The sequence below is a fragment of the Pygoscelis adeliae genome, unplaced genomic scaffold (genome assembly GCF_000699105.1).
Source record: "Pygoscelis adeliae isolate BGI_AS28 unplaced genomic scaffold, ASM69910v1 Scaffold116, whole genome shotgun sequence".
Taxonomy (NCBI): domain Eukaryota; kingdom Metazoa; phylum Chordata; class Aves; order Sphenisciformes; family Spheniscidae; genus Pygoscelis; species Pygoscelis adeliae.
The window spans coordinates 294,393-307,060 of NW_008825080.1; the positions used below are offsets into that span (position 1 = coordinate 294,393).

General features: G+C 35.4%; 1 protein-coding gene across 1 annotated transcript in view; it reads left to right on the forward strand.

Annotated features, from left to right (window-relative positions):
* The window catches only part of LOC103919437 (cAMP-specific 3',5'-cyclic phosphodiesterase 4D-like), an 84,365-nt gene that overhangs the window by 15,720 nt on the left and 55,977 nt on the right, over positions 1–12,668 (forward strand). The gene's annotated exons all lie outside the window — the stretch shown is intronic.

Genomic DNA, 12,668 nt, shown 5'->3' on the forward strand with positions numbered 1-12,668 from the left:
GGTGAGCAATTGTACTGTGCATCACTTGCTTTGTGTATTATTATTATTATCATTATTATTATTATTATCATCATCATCATCATCATCATCATAATTTTATTTCAATTATTAAACTGTTTTTATCTCAACCCACGAGTTTTTCTCACTTGTGCTCTTCTAATTCTCTCCCCCATCCCACCAGGCGGGGGGAGTGAGCGAGCGGCTGCGTGGTGCTTAGTTGCCGACTGAGGTTAAACCACGACAGTCATGGACAGAATTAGGTTAAACTAAGAACACATTTGGTTCTAATTCATATTAGTCTTTTGTTTACTGCTTCTTAGATCTAGATGAAAGGATTGTGTATGCAAACTTTGTTCCCTTTTTCTAGTACTGCCAACTCACTTTTTGAAAGACCTCTTCTTCCGAAAACCTGAATTCTCTAGAAATGTCTTGCATTGATTATGAACTTACAAAATTAACATGTTTAAACTCTGGTTTTTTTGGTACTATGGATTGCATTGTCAGTATCTACATTTTTGAAAACTTGGATTCAGATCCTTGAAGAATAGTCTCAGATCTTGCCCTGTTTTATTTCAAAAAACAAAACAATCGTTCTCTGACATCCTTGTTCTTTTAGAAGTGAAGAACAGACATTGTTATGGTACAAATATCTGCTGGCCCACATTTCGGAAATACATGGTCATCCCTGAGAAGGTTGTGAATGAGTAGACCTGAAGGTACTCTGTGTGTTCCTGAGAGCTCAGCCTCCTCCCTGAGACCTCTGAGCCTCCAGCGGTGTGCAGGCTCGCACACATCTGTGTCAGGCAAGGCAGCCACAGATGTTGCTGCTTCGTTCGCTGGGACTGTGAATGCAGGGGGTCCTGTGTTAAAAAAATGTGCATATCCTCAGACAAGAGGACATGAATCCTTTATGAACTGCAAAGCTCAGGACTGCAATCATAATTTTAGTAGCTGTGGCTTTTAAATGGGTTTCTAATTTGCTTGAGTTAAAATAATGTTTTTCTGTTTCTAGCTTATTCTCTTTCTCTAGATAGTTGAAAATTTATTAAAGATTAGAAAGATTCTTGAGTCTTTATTTTCCTTAGGTGCCTTTCTGAGAAAGAATATTGGCAGAATTAGTGGTTGTTATAATCTCCTTCTGTGTAAGCCTTTTCAGAAGACAGATTTCTGCCCAGAGCTTTCTCTAAAATGGTGACTTTTTGAACCATCTGGCCAAGGGTTGTAAAACAAACTATCAGTAGAGGGCTTGAGTGGGGAAACTGTTATGCTAGAAGGGAAAACAGTGCAGATGCAAACCATGTGTCAGGACAACTTCCAATGCACTGTTTGGAGGACTTCCTTTGGACAAGAAAGATTGGGATAACTAAGCTTCAAGTGCTCATATTAAATTAATTAACACTGTTAAACACAATTTAAAATAAATATTGAAGAAGTCACAGTTTTTCAACTGCAGTCATCACAATATGTATTAGATTGGGAACTTTTTAGGCAAAACGTCCTAGTAGCTCAGCCTTATCTTTGCAAGAATGGCATCCTAACTGAGAAATGTTTTATATGCCAAGACCTATTTTTCAGTTGTAAAAGGCAAAAGTGAATCATTTATTTGTGTTCTTGTCCAAAATAACAGAACACGATGGAGAGAAACAAAAGGGCAAAAAAATCTCAGCCAGTTTTTCTCTTCTTAAATGTCACTTTATCTGGGTGTTGATCAGCTGGACATGACTTTGCAGGACTGAGTTTATTTACATATATAGAAGTTGCTTAAACATCAAAAATAAATTTCAACATTTTATAACTTCATATTCCAGAGACAGAAATGTGCCTCTTGCTGTGACTTGTAAAACTGCCAGTGTATTTGGAATACTAGCTCGAGTTAGATAGTAGTTATGAAATATGTGCCTATGAGCATGGAACATTTTAAAAGATATTATTACAGCCAACATTTAATGTCAGTAGTAGTCTTTAACAATGTTTGCAATATCAAATATAACATAGTTTTCTGAATTGTTACAATTGTGTATGAATATCAAAGAAAAAACTTTACTATTGAAATACTTTTAGATCTAAATCTTTCTGAAATTTTCTATAAATGAATCAATTCTTTTCATATGAACGTTCACATATTCTTAGAGAAGTCTCTTTTTTATAGTACTTTCGTAGGTAATTTAATGTGGAAATTAAAAGAGAATAAGAATTCAGAATGGTCTTTGCAACCCAGTATGTTTTATTTTTTAACCTTTCCTTGGACGTGTAACAGAAGCCAAACAAACCACTTTTCAAAGTTACATATAATGCCGGCAGTAGAATGAAAATGCTGACTCTAGTTTTTCTAGGTTTCATGCAAACACTGAAATACAGCCCAAATGGTCTCTAAAGCAATCAACAGTGAGCACATTCCGTTATACATGCTGCTTAAATTAAGTAGTTTCAAATAATAACTGCTGCAGTTTAGATTTATTTTTACTTTACATTTCTATAAAATCATTAAATATACTTTTCTAATACAGCATACTATAAATCTCTACTGGCATAAGGACTTTATATAAAGCAAACCATCAAACACAATTTAATACATGTACTCTAATTTTACACTGTATTGTGACCAGCTTCAACACAGACTTAAAATAATTTAAAATTAATTAGTCCTTGCATAACTGTTTCTTAATTTCTTGAATATTCTCAAGTTTCAGGCATGTGCGAAACAGATTCAAGGTGTGGCATAGACATCCTCTTCCAAGGAACTCATGATTTTTGTGAGAAATATGACGCAATAGTAAAAAGGCAACTTGAACAACTGTGTTTGGAGAAGAGGTAGTCACCATAAAATGTAGACAGTGTGACTCTGGATCTACTGAAGTAGCAAAATTTCCATGACCACAGCAAGCCAAGGATTTTACTCAAGCTTATACAAAATAGAAGTCCAAGTTGTTGTTCTCTAGCCATTGTCAGACATGGCCATTCTCTGGCCATTCTTGGAAGAGCATGTTTTGAAGAGTAATTTAAAAGAGAAGGTTGATGGGATATGAAATCTGATGGGTCTTTTTCCCTGCACACAGAGTCTGCATGAAAAGCACAAAATGCTTGAGAAAGAAGCAAAAAATTGGTGACTGAAGCAGTCTTTATTATCAGACTAAAGTCAACTGTTTGACAAACTAATAGATACAGTTGAGATGAAAATGTCTTAGAGGAAAGAGAATGGAATGTAAGTAGAAAATATAAATTTCATACAAGAAGGGGCCATACATAGGGACATACAAATGGAATTATACTGTTGAAGTAGTGAGCCAGAAAGATGTGGCGGTCTTTTTGCCTAGAAATTGGTGATACTAACCAAGTCCAGTGGGGAATAAAGGTCTGATCAAGTTTTGGGACTCTGAACAGAATAATTCTTAGAAATATTATCCAAGTGGAAGCAATGATACTCCACTATAGCAAGGCTGGCTTGGCCAAAATGAAGGATCAAGGCTGAAAACATTTTAGGGTGGCATGGATAAGTGAGAGTGCTATCAATGTGACAGAAAAACCTATGAGATAATGCTCATTTAAAGCTGTTTTAATATTTTGCTTGTATGGGAATATCAGAAAATGGTATGAGAAGCATGGCTAGGTAAAATGAGGTAAGAATTTAATACAGAAGGCTACATAATGGCTACTCAACATAAACCTGGTGTTTAAAATTATTTAAGAATAGATTTAAGATAGTGGATAAGAAAGAAGATGTCAAAAACAGAGGTCTATGGAATTAACTCTGGAGAAGATGCAGGGTAAAACTGAGAGAAGAAAACAAGATTTCAGTTGGGCAGCAGAGTTGAAATATGAGAAGAGAGGATGCTGCGTGTGAAAGAATTTTTAGCATCAGGGAGCAGTTTCTGGCTTCAAAATCTCTCAGAGCTCAAGGAGAATGAAAATAAGATTTGGCCAGGAGGAGGTCATTTGAAGCATTGATTGATGTAAGAGCAAATTAAATACTGAAAATCTGTGAGGTTTAGACCAACCCAATTATAGCTGTTTAGAGGACAAAACTCATAACTGATATAACATTTTTTAACTTTTGTACTTTACAACTGAGATATAGTTTATTTTATAGTGGGTAACAATCATGACCATGTAGCTTTTCTTATGAAGAATGTGTAAATCTAACCTTTCTAAAAAGCTACCATGACAAAGGTTATGTTATTTGAAAAAGGATATTCCTCTAAAGGAAAATTTATATAGAGGAAAAGTTACTTTCAATGAGTTGTTTGATTTATAAAAGAGTGGAGATAAAAGTTTCTTATTTCTTCAAAGAAATGATAATTTAATATTTAGGTTTTATTGTGTTTGAGAAAGTAAAACTTCAAAAAGATAGCAAGTTGAGAGGTACCTGGTTATCTGTATTCTTTTAGAGGTACTCTATTGTAAGAAAAGGCATGATTTAAGTCCAGGCCCCTTAATCGATTTGAACTGCTCTTCGACATCATTGAAAATTGTCTGAAGTAGTACATCAGTAATGGACTTGCAGGCATGTCGATCACAGAAGGGAAATGAACAGGTAGGACTTCGCATTGTGATTGTACATCGATGATTTTTTTTTTTTTTTTAGGAAATGTCTTTAGGTTGATGAACACCCTTTATTTAAAAAAAAAAAAACTAAGTCAAGAGAGAGAAGGACTTGGTGCCTTTCCTTTTTTTTTAATTAAAAATTCTTTCTTCTGCATTTAACACAGCAGCAAACATCTAGAAGGAAGTTAGCTGGATTGGATTCAATGGTTAAAAATAGAGATAGCTTTGCTAATCAACTACTGAAGGAGAGCATCAAGAAAAAAGAAAAGATTGATTTGCTACATTAGAAGGCTATCATTAGAGTATGTGAAAGGAAAAGACTAACCAAGTATCAAGTAAAATTTTGCTAGTTTCAGAATTGCTGTCCTACATATAAATATGCCTCTATAGAAACCTATATAATATGCCGAGCTATGACATATTTTCAGGAATTTGATAACACACAAAGTATCTGGTTTACTCATAGAAGGGCAAAGAGGAAAGATGCACATTGTCCATGCCCAATGTGGCACTGCATTGGTAATACTGAAATGCTTGCATCCAATTTATACATCCACAACAACATGAAGTTTCTGGCTATCGTCATCTCTGGTGGCATTTAACAATCAGTGTAGCTGTCAGTTTCTTTAAGATTTGTTCTGCAACATGCTTTTCTTATGCCTGGTACATTGTCTAATAAGGGAAAATTCAAACAGATAAAAATGAAACAAAGAGTTCGGATTGAACTAATAAATTAGTCCTAAATAGGGGAGAAATTTAGAATCAGTGAACATGAGAACACATTTTATCTCCCCTTCCAGATGTCTGGGTATTCAGGAGATATAAGTTTTAAGTGGCAGGCATAGCTGATGTACTATATATATATTCCTTTGATCACTTTACTTTCCCCCCCCTCTGGGGAGGAAGGGGTGAGAGGTCAGAGGTGTAGCTTTTTTTGAACCGTTACAGTTACTACATTAGTTATGGACTGGAGAGGTGAGGTCTTGACATTGTTCATCTCTCACATGATCCAAATATGATAAGATGTGAGGGCAAATATGAAAATATTTTGAAATTTATGTTTCTATAAAAGCAAAATGTTTAATCCTATCTACATTCAGTTCAACTGCTACAAGTAAGAGAGTGAAGAGGAAAAAAAAAGCACGTTATAGAAGCTTACAGTTTTTAGGCTGGTACCATAGGATTTATCAAGTACATCTTGAATCGTCCAAAATCTAGGTTTCTAATGTAAAATAGGCAGGCAGGCAGCCACAGAAAGATAGCCAGACAGCTGTGAGGGGCAGTTCTCTCTGTCTTAAAATAGATGTCTGAATCATAGAAATAGACTACCCCAGCAAGGACCTATCAGAGTTGTCTATAGCGGGAGCCTAGCTGACCAGTTTAAATCAGCAACCGAACCTTCCGACAGCTCGAGGCTAGTGAGAAAACTCCTTTCGTAGTGTGCCTTGTTTAGCTCTCAGTGAATAATTCATGGCACGTAATGTACTCTCAATTTAACCTTCGTTTATGCTCATAGAATGCTCTCCAGTAAGTTGCCACGTTTTTAAACACATAGCTTTTTTCTCTTAATTACAGTTTTGAGTTTGACAATTTTGTGTTAAAAATCAAGCAAATTTCACATTTCTGAGAGTTCATATAAAATGCTTGCTTTTTTCTTTCTTCTCCCTGTACCAGCTAGATTGTCTTTGTAGTTTTCCATACCTCAAAAACAAATAGGAGATAAACAAGATTAGAGAATTTTATACAAATTCAAGTGGATTTTTGAAAAAAAAATGCCATAGAGGTGTAGTTCCTCTTCAAGAAAGGTTTGGTAGCATAATGAATAATTTGGATTTAATTTTACTTCCTCACTTTTTTCTGAAGGCCTTAGAAGTATGGATTATGTCATTCTACCAAACGAGTCTTATCCGTGTCTGACCTATTCAGGTCATGGTCCAATCCTGTGGATGCCAAGTTTCCAGTGAAGAACATAGGGAAATCCACTCTCCTGTTTTGCAGAGAACTGTGCTGCTACACTGATGTAAATACCCCACCTCAGATTTGTTTTTGGGAAGACTTTCTGATAGTAAAAGTTGATTGCTTCACTGCTTCCAAAAAGGCAAAAGTGTTACTAAACATTGATTTTAGAATATGTGTGGTTGGAGAATACACAGCTTTGCTGTTGATGGTAGATTTTTGTTCTACACAAGATAAAGTTGGAAAAAAACTGCTTTAATATATCAGATTAGCTAACATAAATTTTAAGTGTATGTGTAAATTTTCAGGTTGTGTCTCTAAGTTTTGTCTTCTTGAAATGGTGGTATATTTTGTATTCTTGAAATATATACATAGTCTTCTTGAAATGGTGGTGTTCCTAAGTGTCTTCTAGACGCCTCTACTTAATCTCCCACTTTTGCGTTTGAGTGATATTCAGCGGAACTGTCCCATTCTTCTGAACAGGATGATGATGAAAGAGGATATATCCTACAAAATATCATTGTTCTCAAAGTAGTAAGCCTGACCCTTAACAGTAACTTTGTCCAGGACCAGCCCTAATTATGAAATCTTTGTAAAAGGAATACAGTTCTTTCTTGCTTTTCCTAGCAGCCACTGCTTCATTAACAAAAGAGAAAAAGATGTTAGTCTTTACCTTTTTTTAGCCAAAAAGACTGACATATTGCACTTGGAAAACATAGCTACTGCTTAACTCTGTACTGACTTAAGTATGAGCCACCAATGTTTATTTTTTAACCAGCTATTTAGCTAAAAAATTGTAGTCCAAGTTTGTGTGGAGCAAATAGTTGAAAAACAGAAGGCCTGATGGAAGCATCGATAGATTTTCCCTTTAACAGTGTAATTAGTGCTGTAATTATTGCAGCATGTCCATTTAGAGCTGACAAAAAGACTATGTTTTTATAACACAAACCATATTTTTATAGTTTTTTATATATATACATGGTTGACTATCTGGGGGGATTTTTTTATGTCTTATTTTAAAAAAAGAGAAAAACAGCCTGACACACTAGGCAGCCTTAGCTCAGCTCAAGTCCAAAGTCTTCCAGTGGGCTAGTATTTAATCTTAGGCTATTTGCTATTATCCTGTTTTAGACCAACATTAGCAGGTACCTTTTACTCCAGCCTTAATGCTAGATGTAACCATAGACAACAGCTGTAGTTGATAGCACGAGCTCACACTGTTTTCCTAGAATATAATGTCTGTCAGAAAAAAATATTCTCCTACTCCCAAAAATTATCTTTTTTTTTTCTTTTTGAATCTCTAGCAATGAAGCTTTACACAGGTACTAGATCTATTCTGATAAAGCTTTATTTCTGCAACTGAGTCTACGTGGACCAGCAATGGTCAGTTAGTACTGAATTTGCTAATCTCTAATTGCATAACTGACCAAATCAAATGAAAATTGAGCCAGAATAAAGGCAGAGGGACACGTTTTAAGCCCAGCATATATCAAGAACCTGGATTTGCTATATGAGGGAACGAGGCACTGTAAAGCCTCTCTCTGAGACATGCCTCGTTTGCTGCTCATGGTACAGCTCAGGCAGCAGCACCTGGCAGTTTCAAAGGGTACTGAGACTGGGTATCCTCAGACAAGGCATCATGGCAGAGTAAGGTACCCTCCCATAAGGCCCTCTTTGCCATGCTACCTCTGAGGAGTTTTGCACACCCGAGGCTGGGTAAAGCCTTTGTAGAGCACATAGTCACTTTATTTACACTGTAATCACTGAGCAAATAAACCATATTTATTCACAAGTCAGGTAGCTTGATCCAGGCAGCTAAATGTAAATGGATATAGAAAGGAAACACTAATGACATATGTTGCATTTCTTCTGTGCCCTTTGGTTTGCCTTCTTCCATTCTTAAGAATTCTAAGCTGTAATTATTATTACATTTTTCTCTTATTTTACTTATGCAATTATGTATACCTTTTTCGTCTTTGATAAAGTCACTCCAGTCAAAAGGGAATATGCTGTAACCTAGAAATGAACGGCAGTTTAATTCCCTGGCATTTTGTCAACACCGTACAAAAGAATATTTTTTAAATCTTTTGCTATGGTGAGCAGTGGCAGAATCTGATGGATCAAAAATTTCCTTCTCTAATACTCTGGCTTAATGCTTGTTATTGAAAGATGTCTCTTCTGACCTACACCTGCATTACTAGTTCTCAAGCCCACCCATACAGGTAATACAAGAACATCTTGTTAACCTTTTCTGTCCTTCAGTCTTGTTCTGCAGTACAGGACATAAGAGGATAAACTAGTGCTGTGGATGAACTAGGACGAACTGTGCAACTGACAGTTTAGTAAAACTAACTGGTATGGTGCTTGGCTTGTGAGAAAATGTTTCCTACTGTGGAGCATGTGCTCCTTGAGATTAGAAAGGTTGGGTTTGGATCTCGGTGTATATTCTTTGTATATTAAAAACTGTATTTCATATAAACATGTAACTGGCAAGCATATATAATGAAAAGAAAGGAAAGATACAAAGTGTGCACAGATACAAGGATCAGATGCAATAGTAGCTAAGCAATGCCGGGGATAGTCCTGAGTGAATGCACCCAGCTCCAGGTTTTTAGAGATACTTTAATAATCCCATCTTAGATAAATTTATGATGAAACTAAGATTGCACATCAAGAAGCAGCAGCTTGTTGTATACCTTTCATTTGCTAATGTGCATTCCAAACAACATACTTAAGAGCCCAGTCATTCTTTACGTGTTAAGGCTTGATGTTAGGCTTCCAGGATTCTGTTTCTCTTGATACATTGCCAGTGTCCCTACGTGTCCTAAAGCAATGCATATTTGCTAGAAATTCCTGATTTTTTCACCCCAGTAAACAAGAAAAGTGGTATCAGCTATTGCAGGTTTAACTTACAATGTTGAACTTTGCAGGGGCTTTTCACTTTGTCTTAAAAAGGAAGATTGTGAATCTATTTCTTCAGCTTGTATGCAACAGCAGCAAGAATAACCTGGCACCTATTGCATGTTTTCAGCCCTTTGATGTCCAAGTGCTTTTCAAGCAGCGTGATGTGCATTATCCCTGTTTTTCAAACAGGGAAGCCAAAACTCAGAATGTTTAAGCAAATTTTTCATACTCTCAAGACAAAGATGTTCCCAAGCATTGAACAGAACAGTCAGTCCTGAGCCTCGTTCCCTAAGCCATGCTTTTTCCAGTTCATTTTAATTTTCAATTTTGTGCAATGTAACACTGGTTTAATTCAATTAGTTACTAATTTGAAGACAAGTAACTAAGATGCAAGCATTCTCAAAGTGGGTTAAATCCTGCATACATTTTATTATTGGTGTTTTAACTACTTCTGTAACTTTTCTTCCTTAGACAGCTCAACTATACAGCCAAAACCTCAGCTGATGGATACATGCAGATAAAAAATATTGTTGCTTTTCTTGCTGCTTTTATTATTATTGTATGTAGCAGTACTGAATGGCTCCATCTTTTAGTATTTTTGTTAATTTAAAATCTTTGCTTCCTTATTTTCATTATGCAATCAACACTCGCCTTAACAGTAATGGCATACCAACAAGAGCTCTGTTCGAGAGCCTTTGTTCCTGCCACCCTAAAAAAGGATTCCAAAAGGGAAAAGAAATACGAGTTTTTTGAAGTTACAGAATTACATGTACAAATCAGATGCTACAAATGCCTGTTGTATTTGTCTCAAATAAATGCTTGTATTTATGTACTATGTATATTATACGTGCATCTATAAGCCATGCACACCTTTTTATAAACAGTCAGTGTACAATAATGAATATGCTTTATTTATCATCTTTATAGTACTTTAAATATATATCTGTACATAATTTGCATCTTGGCATTTTGGATTTAATAACATAAAATGCAGTACCTCTTACTCATAAAATATTGTTCTGGGAAAAAAAGAACACTTCCAAATAACATAGATACATTTCCACCTTCTGATATGTAAGTCTTAGCTTTTATAAAGAAGTTGGATCTGATACTGTGATTTCTTATGTCTTTGAGATGTTTCATTTACTTCTCTTGCTGATGGCTTCTTACTGGCTATTTTAACACGTAATTAATTGATATAATAATTTTCCATTGCTGTTAGAGTGGAATGGCCATTTCTCCCTTTATTCTCTTAATTTCTCTCTCTCTTAATTCCTTAAATTATGAGAAATTGAGAGTTTATATTATTTGACCCCCATACCAAGACCTGGGGCCTAAAATAAATGCTGTTATTTATCATCTTTATAGTACTTTAAATATATATCTGTACATAATTTGCATCTTGGCATTTTGGATTTAATAACATAAAATGCAGTACCTCTTACTCATAAAATATTGTTCTGGGAAAAAAAGAACACTTCCAAATAACATAGATACATTTCCACCTTCTGATATGTAAGTCTTAGCTTTTATAAAGAAGTTGGATCTGATACTGTGATTTCTTATGTCTTTGAGATGTTTCATTTACTTCTCTTGCTGATGGCTTCTTACTGGCTATTTTAACACGTAATTAATTGATATAATAATTTTCCATTGCTGTTAGAGTGGAATGGCCATTTCTCCCTTTATTCTCTTAATTTCTCCTAATTTCTCTCTCTCTTAATTCCTTAAATTATGAGAAATTGAGAGTTTATATTATTTGACCCCCATACCAAGACCTGGGGCCTAAAATAAATGCTGTATCATCTTCTATGAGCACAGCGGACTGGTATGCTCTTATCTTTATTTAAATCTTAGATAAAACTGCCATTGATATTAATGGTTTTATGTACAAATTAGAAGCTATTGCTAACTGCCAACGTTGATCTAACAGTTTCCCTAGAAACTTCTCTAGAAAAGGTTTGTCTTTCTCATACTGACTGTCCAGTCCCTGGGTTCCCTGCAAAAATCTTTTCCCACTAATGGAGCTGAGAAATCACAGACAATTGGTTTTTGCTTTGCATGCGGCTTGCAAGATACCAATCCAGATGAAAAATTAAGGGATTTTTTGATTGCTTATTGTTGCTCTGGTTTTATGCCTCATTTTCTCAAACTGTCCTTTTTTTTTCACCTTCACCAAAGTCAATTTTTGAATTTCACATAAAACTAACATTCCCTGGAGGACTGTGAGCTCTCCCTCCTACTGATACATTCCTTTTTGCAGGAAGCCTATGCTTCTAAGGTTGCTACCTGAGGACAGGCTCTGATTTGACTGCTTGCAATATGGTTGCAAAACTGTAGTCTTCTTGTTGCTAATTAATATATATTTCATAATAGCACTTCATCTGAAGTTGGCAGGCACTTGGAGGGCAGGGGTTTATTTCTAAGGAGCTGATGAAGGAAACCAAAAATGAAAGCATGTTAGCAATAGGTGTTAGTATTTACCTCCGTTGGTGATCTACATCTCCATCAGACTTCTTTTTCTGAATCTGCATTGAAAAACACTACCTTAATTATATAAGTACCTGTAACTACAGTATATTTATATTGTATAGTAATATTTAGTATATAAATATACTACAGTATATTTCTAGTCATATTTCTACTAACTATAAGTAATAGGCAGCATCTTGACTGATATATTTTTAAGAACAAACCATCCTGAGATACCTACTGTGTGGCACAGCAGCAGTAGTCCTTGAATATTCCATTCCAGTATGGTACTGTGAAACCACTTAGTCAAAAGCTTTATTTTCTTTCATTTTGTGTTCCTTCATTGATATGGGAATAATGTTGATATTTATCAATGATAAATAATAAGGCAAACTTAAAAAGAAGCTTTAAAATGGCCAGCTATTCTGTAATAGCCCAGCACCTCTATTTCATGTGATTTTTGTTTTTCTTCATGACCTATTCCATCTGTTTAAGGAATAAAAAAGTTTCACAACATGGTGCCTGATTTATGTCCACTTCTATAGACGTGTGACCTGCACAGTGACAGAGCGAACTGTTACTAAAGGTCCCATGACTGTATGACCCTTTGAGCTAAATTTACCACAGATCCTTTTTCCACTCTTTGAGGTTAAATTTTATGATTCCACAGGACTCTTACAAAAGGTCCTGCATTAACCACTAGGTGATATTTGAAAGATAGGTGCCAGAAAACATGAAGAACAGAATGCTTAGCCAAGAAACCTTGCTAACATTCCTTCTGCTGTTGTGGAGCA